Below are 20,184 nucleotides of genomic sequence, written 5' to 3' on the forward strand. Positions count from 1 at the left end.
AGTTTGCATCCTACTGTCACACAGCTCAAGATGCAGCTTGGTCCTTGGGGCTAGCAACAACCACATTAGTGAGTATTCTTAAGCTCATACTAGACAAAAAGGCATATCTAGAAAGTGAACATCAAACTTGCAAGCATATATTGCATGCAGTAGGTATTCACACGCGTATCAGTCTTGTGAAAAATTAAATCTACCTAACTGCAAGTGGAGAAAAGAGCTGGACATAGAAATGATTCCTTATTCAAGAAGTCTGGTGTCAGAAAAATAATGGAAACAGTAGCTTTTGCATTAAAGTTCTTTGAATTTTACTGCACGTACAGCAACAAAGAAATGAGAACCCTGTGGTGTGTGTTTGTGTGTGCACACACGCAGACAGGCACAGCTCACACTGCAAGAACCAGCCAGGGACCCTGGAGCAAGGGATTAGCGAGCACAATCTCAAATCAGACCTAGTGCATTACCCCAAACAGCTGAGTAAACTGCTACGTTTTACCACTCATTTTTACCACATAACACTTAGGATCGAATCTTTTTTTCTCTAAAAAAAGAAAAAAGAAAAAAAAAAGCTTCAAGATAGTGGGGCTTAAAAGGATCTTATCACACTCAACAGCTTCAGCCCAACGCGAGCCCTTTCAAACAGCTCCATGGATGCTCCTGACTCCTCATGGCTCAATTCCTAAATGCAATTGGCTTCTACATTTTACAGGATTTTTCCCTCTGTTCCTGCTGCGTCAAGGAAGCAGCAGGATCAACAGCTCATCCTGCCAGTTCCATTTCTCTTAAAGATTTTACATCAATTTAGTGTAAAAGTGACACTGTGGAACAGGGAAATAAAATGAGACTTTGAATGCCTCCTTCCAGAAAGCTAATGTTAAATAATTGGTAGCGTTTGAACTGTGGCACCTTGCCAACTGTAACACTTAGAGCAGTGCCCACAACTGTGTCCCAGRCATACTTTGTCATTCACAATAGCTGAGTAAAAAACATAAATAAAACAGAATCACCAGCAATACTGACACTCAGCTGTTCTGAGACTTTTCTCCTTTCCTGCCAACAAAACAAATAGTGGAAGCAGCACTGCAAGCCATGCACATGTCGGAGCCAGGGTCTGATGAACTTGCTCAGGAAACATATTCAATTAAATAATGCAAGGTAATAGCAAAATGGAGAATGTCACCTGATAGAAATATAATGGAATACTCTGGCATTGCTGAACAATAACGATGGGGATTTTCATCTTTTAAGGGCAACTCAAGAGTGTCCAGGAAGAGGAAAGTAAGAGCAGGGGTAACCATGCTTGTCTTATGCACTGTTCCCATCACAGGAGTATTCATGGAATGTTACACCATGATCAATGTCTTATCGCATTACAAAATGCTAACACAACTGCACGTCTTGTTGCTGCCTAACAGTAAACAATTTCTGAAAATGAAATGCAAGTCATACAGTGGAAAGATTTCCAGGTTGAAATAAAATGCGAATCTCAAAGACAAGAACTTACATTAACGAGGGCTGCTCCAAAAGTATCAAGTTCCTAGATAGTATCRCCATTCTTACTATTACTATGACAGTCTGATCACACACAAAATATGTTCTCTTAAGCCCCCGATGCAAGAGAGTCCTTGCAGTCACAGACATGAACATCTGCCCTTGTCCTGCAGCTCTTTGCTGAGATTATTGTTTCTTCTGTCCATTCAATTGAAAGTAATGATAAAGTTACGGCAATGCACATGCCCTTGTCAAAGAGTGATTTCAAAGAGGCAAAAACACATTCTTGTCTCTTCTATCCTGTAATGCAGTTATATGCCAGAAAGAGGAACACTTTTATTACTACAAGGCTCAGTACCTTAGCTCTCTTTACCACAGCTGATACCATATAAGTGGATCGTATTACAGGATCAGGGCATTAAAGCATAAGCCTTTTATAAACATACTGCATTTCTCTTTCTCRATATCAGAGGTATTAGCTTGACCACCATTAACTTTAATCTCATTTGAACTCAATGCAGTTGCATGTTGCCACCCAAAACTGATGAATTATTTCTACCTCTCACTTGGACACACTTCCCTTTTTCTTTAGCTTTCTTTTTTTTCCCCATTTTCTGGTCAGGGTGCTCCATTTTGCATGCTGCAAATGAAATTTCTCAATAATTCTGGCACTAGCTTCTCTTTTCTCTCACTGAAATCAGGGAGATTTATTACAGGCCCACACTAAGGCTTTTCATAAGAAAATACTGTCTCTGCTGTACTCCAAATATGTCACTCTTCAGAGATTTCTGCATCTTGTTATTGCCATTTCTTTCTTGGTTTTTGTTGGAAAATGAATAAATAAATAAATGCATATCTCCATCTAGTGTTAAATGTCAGTGCTAAGCAAACCTTTTGTCCCTTGCTAAGGTTACTTATCTCTGAAGTTATATAAATAACTAACTTCATTGTTTATCTCTATGAACATATTGCAATAATCTGGTATGCCAAATGTTAGAGAAAATAGAAGTATATTGGAGTCTATGGCACACAAAGGACACACACCACTATCAGTTTTCAAACTGGAATCTGAGCAGAGTTTTCAATTATTAATTCAGATGACTTGTCAGTGTTTCGGTATTAAAAAGCACACATAACATCAACATCTGTTGCATTTCTCAAGAGTCTAAAATGTGATTCTCCTTTGGTCTATTAAATCTCATATAGTTATATTATCAAAAATATATATATTTAATGACATTTCAAACTCTGAAAAGTTTTGTCTGATAAATTGGTTGCTTACAACATGCTGCCACTCTGAGAGTCCCACCTATTGCTGCAGTTTTTTGTTGCAGCCCAAGAGAAAGGTGAGAGTCAAGCAAGTCCACAATCAACACACAAGGAAGGCTGGCCTTACTCAGGGCACTGGTACTTGAAAAACATTATATTTCCGAAACAAAGCTTTTGAGGAGGTGGATTTGACGGAAAAAAAAAAATTCAAAGAAAAAAAATTAAAAAAAAAAAAAGAAAGCTCAAGTGGAGCTAGCAAACCAGTATTAAAGCTCAGTAATTCTCTAGAGCTTTCAATTTCAGCAAATGGTATAAAAAGGACAGAGCAGGGAGGACACACAGCAGCAAGGAGCAGGTCTGGCTAAGCACTGAGCCCAAGGTAAGCAGGAGCAGATGCTTGGGGAGACTTTATGGGGCCAGACCACTCAGGGACCACCTGAGAGCCAAGAGCATCTCAGTGAAACCTAGACAACAGCAGAACCTTCACGGGGAAGCATCAAAAGAGTTTAGTTCATTTAAGCTAAGCAGGGTGGTAAAGAAACAGGAGCAACTACAAGCTCCAGAACTGGACAGTCACCACTACGTTTTCAATCGCACATCAACAGTCACTTCAGGGCTTCTCCCTTTTCCATGTCTACACTTTCTGACTTACCATATCCAACTGCAGAAAAGTTGTGATACCGTGCAGAGGAAATGCTGTTCTCATGCAGAAACACCTCRCCTCAGCATCATGAAAAATAGTCTTCAGAGTTAACTCATGCAAATACCTACTCTTGTCTGCTCTCGGAGACAGCAGACTAGGTTAGACAGACAATAAGCCTCCAAACAATCTGAAAAATTCTCATTCTCCCATAAAACAAGACAGTGGCAGGCTGCTTCAGTTGGTTAAGGCTGCTTTCCTTGGCCCAATGTAAATCCTAACAAATGGAGCAAAAATACAGCACCCGGAGCCTGCATGGTTGTGCCGTGCCCAGCAGCTGAACCACCTTCAATCTCATTACGCACTTAGCAGTCTCAGAGCAATCTTTTGATTTGTGCTGGAAACCAAAGCAGCTAAAAGTAGAGTATCAAATGCAGAGGAGTTTAAAATAATCTTGTTATAAAATATGCTGAATTTCCTTCAGACACAGATCAAGACTGCTGACTCCGTTTGAAGTGCATGATTAGTAGACTCCAGCCAGAAATATGTCACTAAATCCAGGTAGAGCCAGGCATGAGAAGAAAAGACTCATTAAGCCGCTCTCTGCGAAGAAATCATACAATTCACCTGAACCCGTATCTAATTTTAGGCACGACCAATGCATAATTATGAAATACAGACGAAAAATTATTCACCCCTGTACAATGTTTGAGACCTAAATCTTCCCTGTCACCGACACAAACTTTTCCTCATTTACAGAGGTGCATTTCCATAYAGAGTTAACGGTGCTTAAAGCTACTTACGTGTCATCAGGCGGTTCGATTTCCAAGCTCCCTCTCGCACCCACAGCTCATCACGTGGACAAGTAACTGCTCAATTAAAAATCCTTTCGAAAATATGACCCATTAGCCAAGAGGGGAGAGAGCTGATTGAGCTTTGCCTTTTTTTCAGGTCTTTCTCAAGCCCCACATAACAGAACTGTTGAAACTGTCCTGTAATTCTGCACRTATTTAAGTCAATTAGCACAAATTCCTCTCAAGGGTAATTTTCGTCACTCACCCTTAAACAACTGGACACTGCAAGAAAAAAAARAAGCCTGCAGCTATCTATCTGCATAGCTTGGCAAGCATTTTGAACAACACTAAAATAAAGTTCACTGACCTGAATTCATCTCTGGTATAACCTCACCGACTTCAGTGGGCTTTTGCCAGAGATAAATTTGCCCACTGGGTTCTGGAACAGAAAATGACTATGAAATCACAGCTCCCAGAAATGTCAGCGAGCAGGTTTGCATGGCAGCAAGCCTGTGCGGTGGGAAGCTCTGCTCACTGCAGATCTGCAAACCTTTGGCCGTTGCAAAATGCCGCTCTCAGAAACATTTTGAAGTGTTARAAATAGACTACTCAGCCCACGAGAAAGTCATGGGCATTTCTAATTTTGTAGACTTCTCAGATTGTGGGGTCTTTTTAAATTTTTTTTTTTTTTTTTTTTTTTTTTTAAGCAGGGGCTCTCAGGCCTTGGTTAACACAGGGACACAAAGGCATGTGTGTGCACATATATGTAGAGTGCTTCTTTTAGATTCTTTCTTTTCATCTAAAAGCAGAATTAAAAACACAAACAACAACGAACTACATAAATGGATACTATCCAAAGAAACTGGAATGTTCTGAAGTTACAAGGTACACACCTTGCCCTTCCACAAAAGCTACTGAAAGGTCAACAATTTGCACTCTCCACTTTGCATTCAGGTTAGAAAGAGTCCCATGTTGCTATGAAAGCTTCTCTGCAAGGACAGCACCGCAGCTCTGACCACGTTTGTGGCCTGACCTAGGAAGCTGGTGCACACGCGTCACAGAAAGCACGGGGCAACCATCAGCAGGAATGAAAAACAAATAAAGAAAATATAATCAGATTCTCAGATGGTGTAAATGAGTCTGGAGCTTTTGATGGTGGCGACTAGAGGGCAATTTATATCTTTTCAGATCCATACCTCTTTGTGTTTTTCCAATCAAATCAGAGGGATGTGACRACCATTATCCAGCAATAACCATTTTACAGTGACCACTGCAGTAACACGCAGGCAGTTATCCCAGGGCCAGAGATGGATGGGAAGCTGCTGGCCTTCCTACTTCATCGTGAAAGAGCAACAAAAAGCCGTTAAAATATATATTAATGATTCTTAACAKAATATACTTGATTACATCTAGTACAAAATATTTTCCTTCGTGTTTCTGTAATGAATCTGACCATGAAAAACAAATTTATGTCTACAGTTTTATCATTATAAATGCAACTCATTTGATGTGAAAAACCTACAGTTTAATTGCTTGATTTAGATCTGCCTGGTAAAATGCAGAGTGAAACATTACTCTTTTAATTATGTTAATTTATAACTGAAAAGCTAAATTTACAAAGGCAATAACATTAATTATTTACTTGCCCATTAAAGCTGAATATTTATTACCAAGCTAATTGGCTTCGTTAGTCTGCCAAAAAATTAAAAACGGGTTTATGAACTGATTTATACTGGAATGACACTGCTGTATCTCTCAGAAGGTTGTGTATGTTTAATGGATTGCACTGATATATAAGTACATTTCTTTCATTTTTTGTCTGTTACATGTAGCATTTTTAATTTCAAAACAAGTCAAACCAAGAAAAAGGAAACACTATAGCTCAAAATAACCCACCCCACAGCAAGAATATCAGGGCTGTTAAGAGACAAGTATTTCATCCTCAGTAATGTTTTATTTTCACTTGCTATCTGCAAGACAACTAAATTCAACACTTATTTATGCATGCATCCTCAAAATAATACAATTAAGTTACTAATGGTTACAGAACAATTTGGGGGTTGCAATAATGGATGAGGATAAAGCTTATTTTGATTGCTATCTACAAGGAAATTCTAGTTCCGCTTGGCAACATCTTGTAAGCCTGGCACAGAGCAGATACCTTCCTCCTTCTGCTTATGTTCCTTAAATATGTGACTTTCCCAGAGGGTGAGTGGATTACTAAARAGCTGCGGTGACACGGCCATCAGCATGAAAGAGAGAGGATTGCTGCGAGCGTCATTTTTGCTCAGTTTTCTGAGAAATTCATCTCTGACCAAAGCCTAAGAATAACCAGCCTGCCTAGTGGGGGCAATGCACTGAGTAAAAGCAGCCCTTGTCGAGGCAGTAGCTCAAACATCCAATGCTTATTTATGCAGGTGTCCTTAATACAGAATGATGAGGTCTAAATTACAGTCTAAATTTCCATCAGGGTGTAATTGTGTTTCAGAGGAAGCACAGAAGCTTCCAAGAAAGGGGAAACTGGCCTGTGGAGCTGGCATTACCAGTGGTCTAGGCGAGCAGGAATGGGACAAATCACCCGTTAAATCATCACTGCCCTTCATTTTTTCCCGCAGCTCCCAACAGCACAGGCAGTGAAACGGGCCATGGGAAGCCTCTGTCCCCTCAAACATCTGCCTTGAGCTACCAGTGCCTTAGGATAACCAAGGAGGTAGATTTAGAATATACCCTTCCTTTTAATGACAAAACAGATTAAAAAAAAAAAAAAAAAAAAAACCAAACATGTTCTTAAGTTGTGCAGGACATTGATCCTTCCTCCGTCCAAGCAGACACCTTCGCATCTCTCAAGGCCAAACTTTTTATTATTAATGTAACGGAGCTCAGTGCATCACAGCCACACCAGTCCAAGACAAGCTCCTGCACAGAACTGCAGGGAACTGGAAGGAGCCAGAATTACATTAACAGCAAAATCCAGCTTGTGACAATAAATACTTTTTTTTTTTTTTTTTCCAGGTTTTGTTGAACCTGGCCTCTCCCTTCCTGTTATTCAGGTGTGACTGATGTGGCCCTGACGAGTGCCAAAGGATCAGACTGCTGAAGTCAGAGGAGCTCTGGCACGAAGCAGCAAACAGCACAAATAAAGAACAAGTATGAGGCCATCCTAGTAAATAAGAATAACTCGTCATGGCAGACGACTAACAGAAGACAGGATGGCAAACAGAAGAGAATTGTCAAGCATGTGTTATTTTTAGCAATAATCAACCAAAATGCCTTAGACATCAATTTCAAGCCACTTAATCCTCTTAATGATACGCTACAGCATTTGTTTATGATTAGTGTTGCACTTTGTTTTCCATACAAGATTCCCCTTAGACACTCGCACTCAATGCTCTTTATAAATAGAGCCGTGAATACAGAGTATTGCGTTAGAGTTTAGTTATCACAGCACTAAATTATTCCAGCTGGGTCATTATTAACTCTCCTAATTTTACTATAATTCACTATCATCACAACAATGCAGCACCCTGTGGGTACGTTTATTACAGAGCATAAATCCAGTGCTCATGTAAGACRCTAGAATGCTGAGTCTGCAGTCTTCATGCAAAAGCCTGAAGAATGTTTAAAAGGAACCATCTTTAAGATAACTTTTTAAAGTTCTCTCTTTAAAGTTTATCTCTTACCTCCAAAGTCCCATCCTCCACTCACCTATTGCAATTTTGTATGATATTAGGTAAGTTTTCTGCATGTGATACTCCACTGCAGTACAGGCTATTGCCCAAGGCAAAACTCTTTCATGGTAAATACCCAGGGGAGAAGGAATGGAAGAGGAATATACTGCTTTACACAGCAATTTCCACTAAGAGAAAGCAATGCATTTATGAAAAGAGAGATTTTAAAGTTTTTTAATCCATATTCCCTCCCCCTTTCGTGAATTTATGCTGCAGCACATCTCCTCCTAACATAAACATATGTTTGATTGGGTCTCGGTTCAGAAAGGCAATTCATTCAGGAAAGCACGTTTAACACCTGCTTAAAACCTGTTAGAGGAAAAAGTAGAGCAGATGCTTCAGTGTCTTCCTAAATCAGAACCATAACAGGATTTACGAGTGCAAAAACGCCTCCATCTCACACATTCACGTGCACAAGGTTTGAAACTTTGGTTCCATTAGTCAGGTAAGCCTTGAACATGTTTAATCATTGGAGCTTGCCAATAGCTCCGACTCCAGCAGCTGCTCTAATATACTCTCAAATCACTACTGTCCCTCTCAAAATTCCCCAGGTTCCTCCCTTCTTCAGGAAAGAAAGAGCATTTTCTCTGAGTAAGTAGTCTCTAATTCTACATTTACAACACATTTCCTACTTTTTCAGTGTAGAGGGCAAGCTTCCCCAGCAGCAGCTCCCACCATCGCCCATGGCCCTGATGCCACAGGGACCTCCGTGGTGATTTCCAAAGCAGTGCTCCCTGTGCAGCACTTGTCTTGCATCTCTGCAATAGGTTTCTCCTTTGAAGAGGGCAACACCCACCTGTGTTTCATCTTGTTGATTCATTAAGATCTCTCCCAGTTCCAACTCTGTCATCTGTAACACTGGAACCTCTAGAGGTCTAGTGTCATGCACACTTGGGAAACGTCCTTCCTGATTCCTCATCCAAGCAGTCAACAAAAATGATTAAGAAAGATCCTTCTCAGACCTAACAGCCAAAATGTCCATGGTTCTTTGAGTTAATAATTAACAAACAACACAAAGGGTTTGTTTTTGTTTTTTAAATCAAAAACAGTTATTGGACAGTGAATTCCTTGCTGTCTGGAAATGAACTTGTCTGCAAAAGCTTCTATACAGCCACCAATCAAGTCCAAAAGCGGAAAATTTGAACTAAACTTTCTGTTGCTTATGTGAAGATGGAGCTTACGAGAGAAGCAAATACCTGGCTTAAGGCCATATGCTTCTGCTTTTCTGCAGGTTTTGGATTACTTACCCAGGCAAAGAAGAAAATTAGATTAGCTCGAGCTTAATAAAACATGTTGGATATCATTCTCTGCTCACAGGCACCTACAGGTCTGTAATTTGTTCTGGTATCTTTGGGAATATTTACTAACCTCTATTTCCCTTGTAACTGCCCGAACAATGACAGGTACTATGTTTGCCTTCCTCTAGGCTTCTGATAATTGCTGTATTTGCCATAAGCTTCTGAGAGTAATTGTAAATACTTAAGACTTTGTGGGTACATTTGAGAAGGCCATTCTGACCCAAATATATCAAGCTTATCTAAATACTCCTTACCTTGCTCTTGCCTTTGCTCATAACCCTTATTACAGGGAGCAATGTTACGGATCTGGCACAATCATTAACCTTTCTGTGAAGAACAATACAGAATAATGGCATTTGGTATTTCTGACTGAAAGTCTTTTTGTTTTTATAACCCTGCACAGCTGTAACTGCTTTTGCCTCCAATTCAGCCCTATATGTTTGCACGATTCTTTGACGTTCTTCACCACGTGCCTTGGTTCCCTGTTCCACAAACTGACGCTGCTGAGAAGCTCCTGGTGTAGCTGGGTTAGTTTCTTACACTACTTTCTAAGTAACAGGCTGATGATAGGTTTAGATAAAACTGACTGCACAAGGTCCTTAGCTACGTCTGCATGCAGAACGTCATGGGGATGGACCCTCGGAGAAGGAAAAAAAAAAAAAAAAAAAAAATCTTCCTGCAACCAATTCCCAATCCTGATACAATTGTGATTCTCTCCACCTACTTCTTCACAGTTTCTGAGACTTTCCTCTCTTGAACATAATGGTAGCATCATTTGTCCCTCATTACCCTTTGAATTTCATACACACCTTTGTCACAACCCCTCTTAATCTCTTCCATTCTAATGGATACAAACATAATTCTCTTAACCTCTCCTCATAGTTTATAACCCCTCGAGGCCCTTTATCATCCTTGTTAAGGATGTGTCTATAATTAGGGTGTCTAGGAAGATCAAAAGGAATAAACAAGGAAGTGCCTATCTCATACAAACTGTAACATGAATAACTCGCTTCCCTGCAGCTCCTCCCCACTCTGCAGAGCACACGGGCTGAACCTGAGCGCCCAGTGCCCCCGTACACATACAYACAAATTCATACACATAGGAATGTATGGACATAGCAATTCTGCTACCGGGGAAAAAGAACACTGACCATAGCCCCTTTTCATTGCAGAATTACTCACGAAAGTAACACACTGATTTGCCTTCAGTACCTGCTGTGGCTGACATTCATCAGTGCACAGATCATCAAATCCTGCACCGATAAGCAGAGTAGAAACCTCCAAGGGATGAATGAGAAGTCACACAACTGCCCAGGGCACAGAAATAAACACATTATAGGGGCTATCTCTCTGTCCTTGTGGATTACGCTATACGATTATTTAGAATTAGGAACCTGCCATAACAGATTAGACCAGTGCTCTGTTTAGACCAGAAATCTGTTTCCGACAGTAGAAAAATGCAAAGCTGCAGGGAAGGGTTTGAGAAAGCCCTGCAAACAGCTATAGAACAACTAACCGCTTAGCCTGTTTTCCTTTGGGAGTTGGGAGGTGCCCTGAAGAATTTCTCTGCCTCTCCCAAGCATCTCTTAAGTCTTTCCATTGGGATATTACACAGTCTCATTGCTGTAAAATGAAGTCCAACCCTCTGGACTCCAACTCTAGAACTTTTATCTACAGTGGCACCTTACTGCAATTTAGTCCCCAGCCCCAACAATTGCCCAGTTCTTCTCACACTCATAAAATATGAAATCATCATTGCTCTGTTCTTGTAACAGGTTCCTCGCAAAACTTGCTCACATGCTAGTGAATCACCTCAAATACATTTTGCATATGCAAATTTAAGGTATTTCATTATGGAAATGTATGCCAGAACATCTTCCCACAGAGCTTCATACTGTCAAGGTACGACACAGTTGCACAGGGTCTGGCCTACAGGACATTTCACAGGACTGCAATGTGTTGCTATGAGGCAAGGATCTATGCAAGCATAAAGGGTGAAAATGAGTTTATTTGTTCTTGGCATGCTTTTTAATTACCTAAACGCCATTCAACATATATAGCTGACAGTAAGAACCTACATCGGGAAATGGCACTAAGCAAAGTGCAGCCCACACCAAACTTGCAATTCTGTTTTTCTTTGCTGTTATTATCTACCAGAAGATGGGTACTATGAAGCATTATCTGCATATTTTATCACACCTACATTTATGCCACAGGAACAAATCAGATGATGAAAATAACCTCATTTTCATCCAAGAAATCCTCTCTGCCTCTACAAGATCTTTAACTGGTAGTCCTTTATCAAGAGAATTTCTTATTTATCTAAGCAATTCCTGTGCTGCGGGGCTCCACCATTCCCAAGGCTGGGCTGGATACCCTGCTGTTCAACTGGTCTTTGCAAAGAAAATTCAGCTTCAGCTTTGAAGAGGGAGAAAGAACAGCATTATCTGTGCAGTTTCACTGATTTAGTGCTCATGAATGTTTACAAGAACATGCAATTTAGTGCCAATATCTCAACCCAGAAGCATAAACCAGAGGCCACAGATGTAGCTCCTTCTTCACGTTCATGCAGCCTTCAGCCTCCAAGCTCCTCTCCAGAGAGGAAAGGAAGAACCAAAGACCGGGTTTCCTTGAACCTTTGATATCCAAGTCTGGCTCCTCTCTCCTCAAGCTGCTGGCTGCCACCAAGCCACATGACAGGTTATTTGGCTGCCACCAAGCCACATGACAGGTTATTTTGTCCAGCTCTGGCTATTCCCATCAAGTGGGTTGCAAGGCAGGCAAATAACACCAGGAATTATAGGCTGGTTTTGGCAGATCATAGCTTTCAATTTCCAAAACAGAGACCTGAAAATCTATATTCTATTACAGTACTCAGGGCTTTCATACTTGCTGATGTGAAAGGAGAGCCCGGCAATTCTTCAGCCCTGGTAGATTCCAATATTACACAGGCCAACAGGGCTTCTGATGTCTGTTCAAGCTGCTGACCAGGTGAGTGACTGAGGCCTGAAAGCTGCAGGGCATAGATATGACTGAGCAAGGACCCTCCGAGTTTGGGTACAGCTACATCTTGAAATCTTAACAAAACATGGCCATTATTTCTAAAAAATTCTTTACTAAAACTGATTTTCACTTCCATCAGAAAAGAGACAATTTTCTCTTCCCCCTCCATCAACTAACCAGAAACTATGACTTGAAATCAACACCTTTTTGGAAGATTTTGAGCAGCTACCACATAGCTATTTTTCAACATCACTCTAGATGGGAGTTTTAAAATTCATAAGAGTCTGAAGTCACGAGGAAACTCAGCTTTCCCATCAGATACACATCTGTAGGCTCATGCAAGGCTCCTGTTGGTTCCTCCTACACTCTGCTCTCCTTCCATGCACTTCTACAGGAAAAATACACAACATAGAAGGAGTAATATCTCCTCCACACCTACCATCTACTCACTGCAGTGATGGACCTCAGACTGGAGAAGACTATTAGGAAACACTCAACACTTTCCCCTGTAAAATAAACAAGTAATTTCAAGAGCTTTTTACTAGATCCTAAGCCACAAATAATTGTAAAAGAGCACAGAATATATGAACGCTGCTCCCGGCTAAAACAAACTAATAACATATTTCAGTAATGATCAACTTACTTTAATTCGTGCCTTTAGGACATTATAGGTTAGGTAGAGTCTGCATAAAGATTTAGCCATGCAGTAGAACAGAAAGTAGAATGTTAAGAAAAAAAGCAAGAAAGGAAAAAAAAAGTAGATCTGGCTGCTGGATAAAAAAAAGAAATCTTATTTCCTGTTACTGTGAAGGTGCTAGCTTGACAGACCTGAGGAGTGATCTATTTATTCCAAGTAATGCTTCCAAGTTATTCCAGCGTGCCCAACCCTGTATCTATTTTCAGTTTTACCAGTAAGCTAAAGGTTAAAGCTATTTATTTAAATCCACACCCACATGCCATTTAAATTGAACCAAATTATCATCCGAGTTGTAACCTCTCCATATTAGAGTACCCTTGGGGGCTACTTCTTCATTTCAGACTCAGAAAATTCCTCCCTTGCAGGATGAGAGGAGGAGTAAGGAGCATCTGCAAACAGAAATGCAAAAAKGAGCTGGGTAAGTGTTTGTCTTCAAGAAATACCTCTTGGTGTTCTGCAGACTGCAAAAAACTTATGTTTTATCACATTAATAATTAGGGAGACTAACCCCAGTCAAAGAACATGTTGATAAACAAATGTGAATTTTCATCCACATTTTAAAAGTTTCTTTAAAAAAAAGAAAAAATAAGTCCACCCGGCATCTTTGTGCTGTACTTGGAATGAAAACCATCAAAATAATCCCAAAATGAACAAGGAAGGGTGGTCCTACACAGTGAGCCTGCCAGGGAAATCATCCTGCATAAACACTGCTCTCTGCACCAGCGGCCAGGAGGACCTGGAGCCTTTTGCAGTCATGCACCAGTCAACACCAGCAAAGCGCCATCCCAGGAGTGAAATTACTCTCCAGGCTGATAAAAGGCAAAGGGGAAGCAGCATCTGGCCTACAATATTTAGCCTTTTCTACACAGTTTAATGCTGTGTGAAGCATGGCAAACGCAGAGCTTCCCCAGCCCCAGGAAGACAGCTGGGGATGAAGCACAGCAGGAACACCAGATGATAGAAGGCTCCTAATTAGAAAATCTCTGTCTTGCCTGTCAGAGCAACCGCACATACAGGGCAGCTCACTGAGCAGCCACGGAAAAGAACGAAACACAAAACAAAAAAACACCCCAGAAGAAATAAGACTCTAACTGCATCTCCAGAAGCAAACCTACCAAGTCTTTGAGAGTATTTGGCTCTGGATCTAGCTTCAGGTCACCACGGAGATGTGGCTCAACTAGGTCAAGGGACCCTCCCAAAGTTTAGACCTTGCCCAACTCTGACTTCTCATTCGGAGCCACCCATGCAAAGCCTTATTTGGCTGAGAATTTCAGTGCTGACAGGCCACAAACACGCAGCTCCTCCCGTACGAACAGAAATCCCTAGACACAATCAGCAAAAAGCATCACACCGACACAAAGCTCGGGATGGAAAAACTCAGGGGGGTTGAATTTCATTTGATGTCTGACAGACACAGAGGGAAAGGACTTTCTCTTTCAACTTCTATACATGACACCTCGTTACCCGCTGAAACTGTTAATTGCTCTTCGAGCACCCGCAGGCAAAGATGCAGTACACTTTTAATAAACCAAAGAATATTTTTAATTGCAACAGTATTATAGAGAAAGACAAATGCCACCAATGCAGTGACAGCAACCCCATAAAGAACCAAGGGARACGGCTCCATGCTGAGTTTTATGTCAGCATCGACAGACTGGTCCAGGTATCCGCAAAAGCTGATAGAAAGTCTGTCCTTTACAGCTCTTTATGCTGCACTTCAGTCCCCACTGTGACCACAGTGTAAACCAGCCCTCTCAGTCTCCTAATAGCACTAATAGATGTCCCCGCGATCGCTGCAGTGACAAAAAGGGGCACACGTCAATGAACTTCTAAATTTGGCCTTTCCTTCCCTCCTTTTTCTGTGACTGAATTTCTGCTATATTAGTACTTCTGCACAGAGTCCTAAGGGCACTGTCTGCTGGGACAGAGCKGAGCAGTGGCATTTTCAGCTGTCCAGCCAACGTGCTGCTGCAGTGCACAAGAAAGARAGTGGCAAGAGCTGGCTGAACGCTACAGTAAATATAATTAAGCTCCTGTTAAACCATATGACTTTTGAAAGCGAAATTTGAAGCACACGCAATAAAACAGTTTCATCAGCTTTACCTTGAGCAAGAAAAGGCTGAAGAAACAGATTGTTATAACTTAGTATGAGGTAACCCCGGCCTTGAAGAATAACAACAATAAAACAACAMTAAAACAATCTAGAAGTCAAACAATCCTAACTAAGCAAAGTAAAATCAGTGCTGTTGTTTTTGAAAGAAGAAAAATAATAGGAAAGGCCTGTTAAAAATGGTAATATAAAGTACTAGTAAACACAAAAGAAATCAGACAGGAAAGTATGTGGACTTTCATTTCTAAGAAAAATAGTCACAAAATTCTCCAATAGTAAAACAAGACTGATAAGCATTAGCTCTCCACAAAATTAAATTAAATAAAAAAAAAAAAAAAAAAAANAAAAAAAAAAAAAAAAAAAAAAAAAGGTAAAAATGCAGGAGCAATGAGCCCTGATAGGGGAAAAGACTGAATTAACATATCAAAGGAAGTAGATAGGAGAGTAATCCAGAGGGTAATACAAAAGAAAAGTTTAAGGGACACCTTGGGATAACTTTTCTTTGAAGTGCTGCACTTCCTAAAGTAATAGGAGGGTTATCTAAACATGCCCATCATGYGTCACAATTATTGTACTACACTTTCACTTACAGAAAGTTCATTACCTAAGTGGAGAGTAAGTGCCTCCATGGAACAGCYCTAATTAAGAAGCTCTCGTTACGTATTGTTTTAGGGTGAGAGACGTGGATCATGCACCCTGCATGTACAGTCTGCTCTACCCTGGCATCATATATGACCATAAGCTGTCCTCAACAGCAGGGGAGCCTGGTGGCAACTGAAACATTTACAGTTTGTATATTCATATTAAGCAGAAAAAAGAAATTCAGTGTTCTACCTGTCAACTTCAGAGTTTCTGTCAACTGATTCTGCTTGGGCTTCCCTCAATCTTCCTTTTTGCCATTTCCAAGGCGTCCAGCTCAGCAGCTGCAAGGAGATCACCTACAGCTGTTAGTTCACACACAAATAGCCATAGTTCCAGTTTCCCCATATGCTGCAATTAAAGCCTTGGAGGTTATCAAAACAGCATGAACAAGCTTAGAATTTGAAGACAGTTATTTTAGCATCATTTTGCAGTCATTTCTATAGCATGCTATAGGGCACTGTATTGACCCTTCAGATTACCCTGATTTCTGTGGCAATATACATATTATAAATGTTTAAGAAAATTGCACAACTGGCAAGAAATGGTGCCATCTGCTCAGGAGTCCCATTTCTACAAAGAGGTTACTCACAGCTCTACAAGGCCAAAAAGAAGTTTTGCACAAGAAAGACCATGTCAGTCTTTATTTCTTGTAAAAATTTGCTCTTTCTCTGACTGTGCTGGAAATATTTGGTCATTTCACAGTTTACAAGGAAACAAACATCAAGTGTACCGTGTGAGCGATGGTCTGGGGAAGTTCTTTGAGAAGAACAATCCTGCCTCCCTTCCTGCTGCACTGCAGCAAGACTCGAGTGTGTAGATTTTATTTCTGTAGACTCCAAATTTGGAAATATTTCACCCTGTTTGGTCTTTTTTAAATTTTTATATTTTAGGGAGCCAGTTCTGACTGGTACTGCCTGGACCTCCAGCCACTCTCCTTTGACAGGCCTGCTCCACGCGTGACCATCTTGCAGATGCAGTGGTGCACCCAGACACGATTTGCTTGCTTGAGTTTTACTGCGTTCAAATGGAATAACTCAAAATGAGTGGCAGCAGCAATTCATTTCTGAACTTGGTTCTCCTACGTATGTGACGGATGATACAGATATTTCCAGATGACTGATCTACATCCAATAATCAAATACTTTGCAGATACTATCTTTCAATGGAACTCAGTTTGGACGTTAAAATGGAAAAGGAGATCAGATAATTAAAATCCTGCCTTTCGTAATACATTTTTAAAACTGACAAAATCCATAAAAACCTCAGGCAGAAACATAAAGTGAAGCTGAAAGAGATTCGCTGGAAAGCAAATTAATATTTTAATTCTGTCAACACAGAAAAAGTCTCTAAATGAGATGAAGTTCAGAACGAATGCAGGGCACAGTGATTTATTGCCTTTTCTCCATAATTTAAATGACTGTTTCTTTAATGCTCACTAAATTCCTCCCATAGAGTTACAGTCTTAGTCTCTCACATAAAAGCAGCTCGCACTTTCAGTGCTCTGTGCACTGYGTGAGAAAGAAAGGAATGTTCCTCTGGGAACAGGCTGGTGGTTTTCCAGTAGCCATGTCAAAAATCAATTAGACTGAAGGGCTAACACATGGGATTAATAAAGCTTTCTTCATCTCTGCAGCTCAGTATGCATTCTCTAGGCATTATGAATATGCATGTTTGCCACACAGTCCCCATTAGCCATGTAATAAGGAATTTCAAAGAGTGAAATTAAAGATCCATATGTACTTGGGACTCAATGCAATGCTTTCAAAAACAGATCAGCTGTTGGGGTCAATGTTGTAGCTATGTATACTTCAAACAATGATTTCTTCAGCTTCTTCACCTGAGCAGGTGCTTCCCTTAGCATATCCTCAAAAGAAAAACAAAAAAAAAAAAATTAGTAAAAAAAAAAAATCAGTAAAAAAACCAGCATTTGCATCTGCAACATCTTCAAATATCATCTAACTAACTTAAGTAGAACTTCAAACCGGAGAGCTGAATCCCAGTGCCCTAGGCCATTTGGGTGCATCATGTATTAAGTAGTAGCTACAGATGAACACCTCCCTGAGGGCTTCCCTGGGATAGTGTCACCCAGGAAAGCGGGTGCCTGCGGTGGGGCCCTGCTAGGCTGGTTCTTCACCTAGCAGGGGCGGTTCRTATCCCTGAGTCAGCCCTGCAAATTGGGAGTAATCACAGGATCTGCAGAAATCACTAAACAGGAGGATGCAGAACTACAGTTTTAATTAAGTGGAGATTAATTGTTAAATTGACTTGCTACTGAGAGAGGTACTATGTTTATACAAAGTGATCAAAAGAACATTTAGCAGTCACCTGAAGATTACATACTGATCCATATTTAATAATATGATTTTAATAGTSAGTCGACATTTAGCATAAAACTGCTTTTATTAAATGTATATGATGATTACCATTGCACTGTCAAGCCTTTTCAATGCTCCTGTCAGAGAAATCAAAATTTATACATGCTATTCCCACCATCAAATTCCTACACTTTAATGTAATTACGCCAGCACATAAGGCAGCTTGAATAGCAAAATTTCACGGTGAGAGATGGGAGAAAGTCATGTTTTTAAAATGACTTAGCTATCAACTGCACCTTACCATGCTTAAAGGTAAATGCAGAAACTTAAGACTTGAAGAGACTCCAGCTGGTCCCCTGAAATCCTAAGCAACTATGGAAGAAAATTAGATGCAAAATTAGAMGAAAATTAGAAACGCAGCAGCCCCAGGTCATCCACTATTTACTTCCCACTTCCCAGTAACATAACATACTCAACAGATTGCAAGCAAGTAGCCAGGGCCAAGGTACAAAACAGAATGGGCCCAAAGAGGACAGCAATGGAGAGAGGAACACGTAAGGAAAATGTATGAAGATACCCAGATGATCTCAGACTGACAGCAGATCCTACTAAGCAGAGCCTTAGGAAACGGATGCCAAGAAAAATCCATCAGCAGTTCCTGATTCTGACCTTGAAGAAAAATTCCTTCCTGTCTTAAATCTGGCAAATAAATTAATTCTGGGTAATCTCTTGGCTGTTTTACCAATGGAGCCTTTGCCAGGCAGCTAAGATTTCCAGTAGAAGCAGGAGCAGTTCCAAATATAACACATCATCCTGCCAGGTGCTCTTGCTGAAGATTTGATGATTCCAAATCAAGTTAAAGGACAGGCTGAATTAAAGTTAGGCATGAATGAAAGCAAATCAGCAAAGGTCCTGAGGCACCATGGACACATCACCACCACAAAGTCAATTCCCTCATGCAGTAAGAGACACAATGATCCTCCAACCCCACTTTTCATGTGGTACCTGTTACATACACCGTTTCTATAAGCTTCTTTAGCCSCACCTAAGAAAAAATACATAAACTACAAGAACCTCTCATTGGCTGGTCTTCACAAACTAGAAATCTATTCCAAACACGGTGCTCAGATGCATTTTAGGTTTTCYCTTGTGCAAAAGGTCAGTGCAAGAAAACAAATCAGCCCCACAAAGGAAAACCCATCTTGGTGACTTCACCAAGGGGGTTCATCACGCAGAAGCATTCCATAGCCTCATATGCTTCTACATAATTTCTGTTTCCATTCCACTTGTGAATCTCAGGTATTAGAATTGGTTTAAAGATTTTATGTTTGCTACTCTATTAATTTTATTCTGAGCTGCACTGTATTTATAAAGCTATTTAATAATACAGTATTTTCTTTCAGCCAAGTTATAGCATCCCTTTCCAGAAGGAATCAACACTGTGGGATTCATTCTGGTATGTGTTTACTCATGTACAATTGAATTTCAAGTATACAGGAATAAAACAGAGAAAAACAGCTGAATTTTAATATTATCTGTCATTGGCTAGAAAGCTACACTCAGATTATCTTACCATTTTAAGATGACCTTAAGGGCTAGATTTCATCTGATATATATTGAGTAAACCCCTGATGGTAAYGAAACTATATGGATTTATACTAACTAGGAACTGCGGGATTAAGAACATTATCGAGTCCATGTGTATGTGAGAGCAACATTCCAGTTTTTTAGGAAAAGAAACAACTCAGTGACAGGGCAGCAGCAGAACAGTACTTGAGCAGTGTGCTCCATTAACACCATCCCTTCAAGGTGTGTGAGAAGAATTAACAGCACATACACGCTTTTGTCCACCAGAATAGAAAGGCAAATCACTTAGCATATAATACGAGAGCGCTAATTAACTAAATCAAGCTCATAATTGGTCAGAAGCTGAGGTCTTTTACTAAAAATAAAATAAAAAAGACTGTCGGTCTTCATTGAGATTTTCATTTGTCTTGCTCTAAAGATCCAGGATGACTCTTTCCTAACAAAAACCTAACAACTCATCTTAAAACCTCGATCGTTTATATTCTTCTGCTTGGGCATAGGTAAACTTGAAGCAGAAAGTTGAATACCACACTTAAAAAGCGTGCCTGTTGCACAGATCTGCTTCTAGAGCCTCTACGGAAAAAGTGTTCTTAATGTAGGTCATTAACAACTG

General features: G+C 40.3%; 1 protein-coding gene across 4 annotated transcripts in view; it reads right to left on the reverse strand.

Moving 5' to 3' along the window:
* The window catches only part of SGCD (sarcoglycan delta), a 236,370-nt gene that overhangs the window by 183,717 nt on the left and 32,469 nt on the right, over positions 1-20,184 (reverse strand). The window contains exon 1 of one of the 4 annotated variants that reach the window (XM_026047659.1): positions 15,862-15,900. The exons of 2 other annotated variants lie outside the window; for them this stretch is intronic. The gene's annotated coding sequence lies outside the window, so the exon portion shown is untranslated. Of the gene's footprint in view, positions 1-5,387; positions 5,452-15,861; positions 15,901-20,184 lie in introns of those variants that run through there. One more of the 4 variants, XM_026047660.1, reaches the window with a different exon arrangement.

Source organism: Nothoprocta perdicaria, unplaced genomic scaffold (genome assembly GCF_003342845.1).
Source record: "Nothoprocta perdicaria isolate Ctin4 unplaced genomic scaffold, notPer1 scaffold_5, whole genome shotgun sequence".
Classification (NCBI taxonomy): domain Eukaryota; kingdom Metazoa; phylum Chordata; class Aves; order Tinamiformes; family Tinamidae; genus Nothoprocta; species Nothoprocta perdicaria.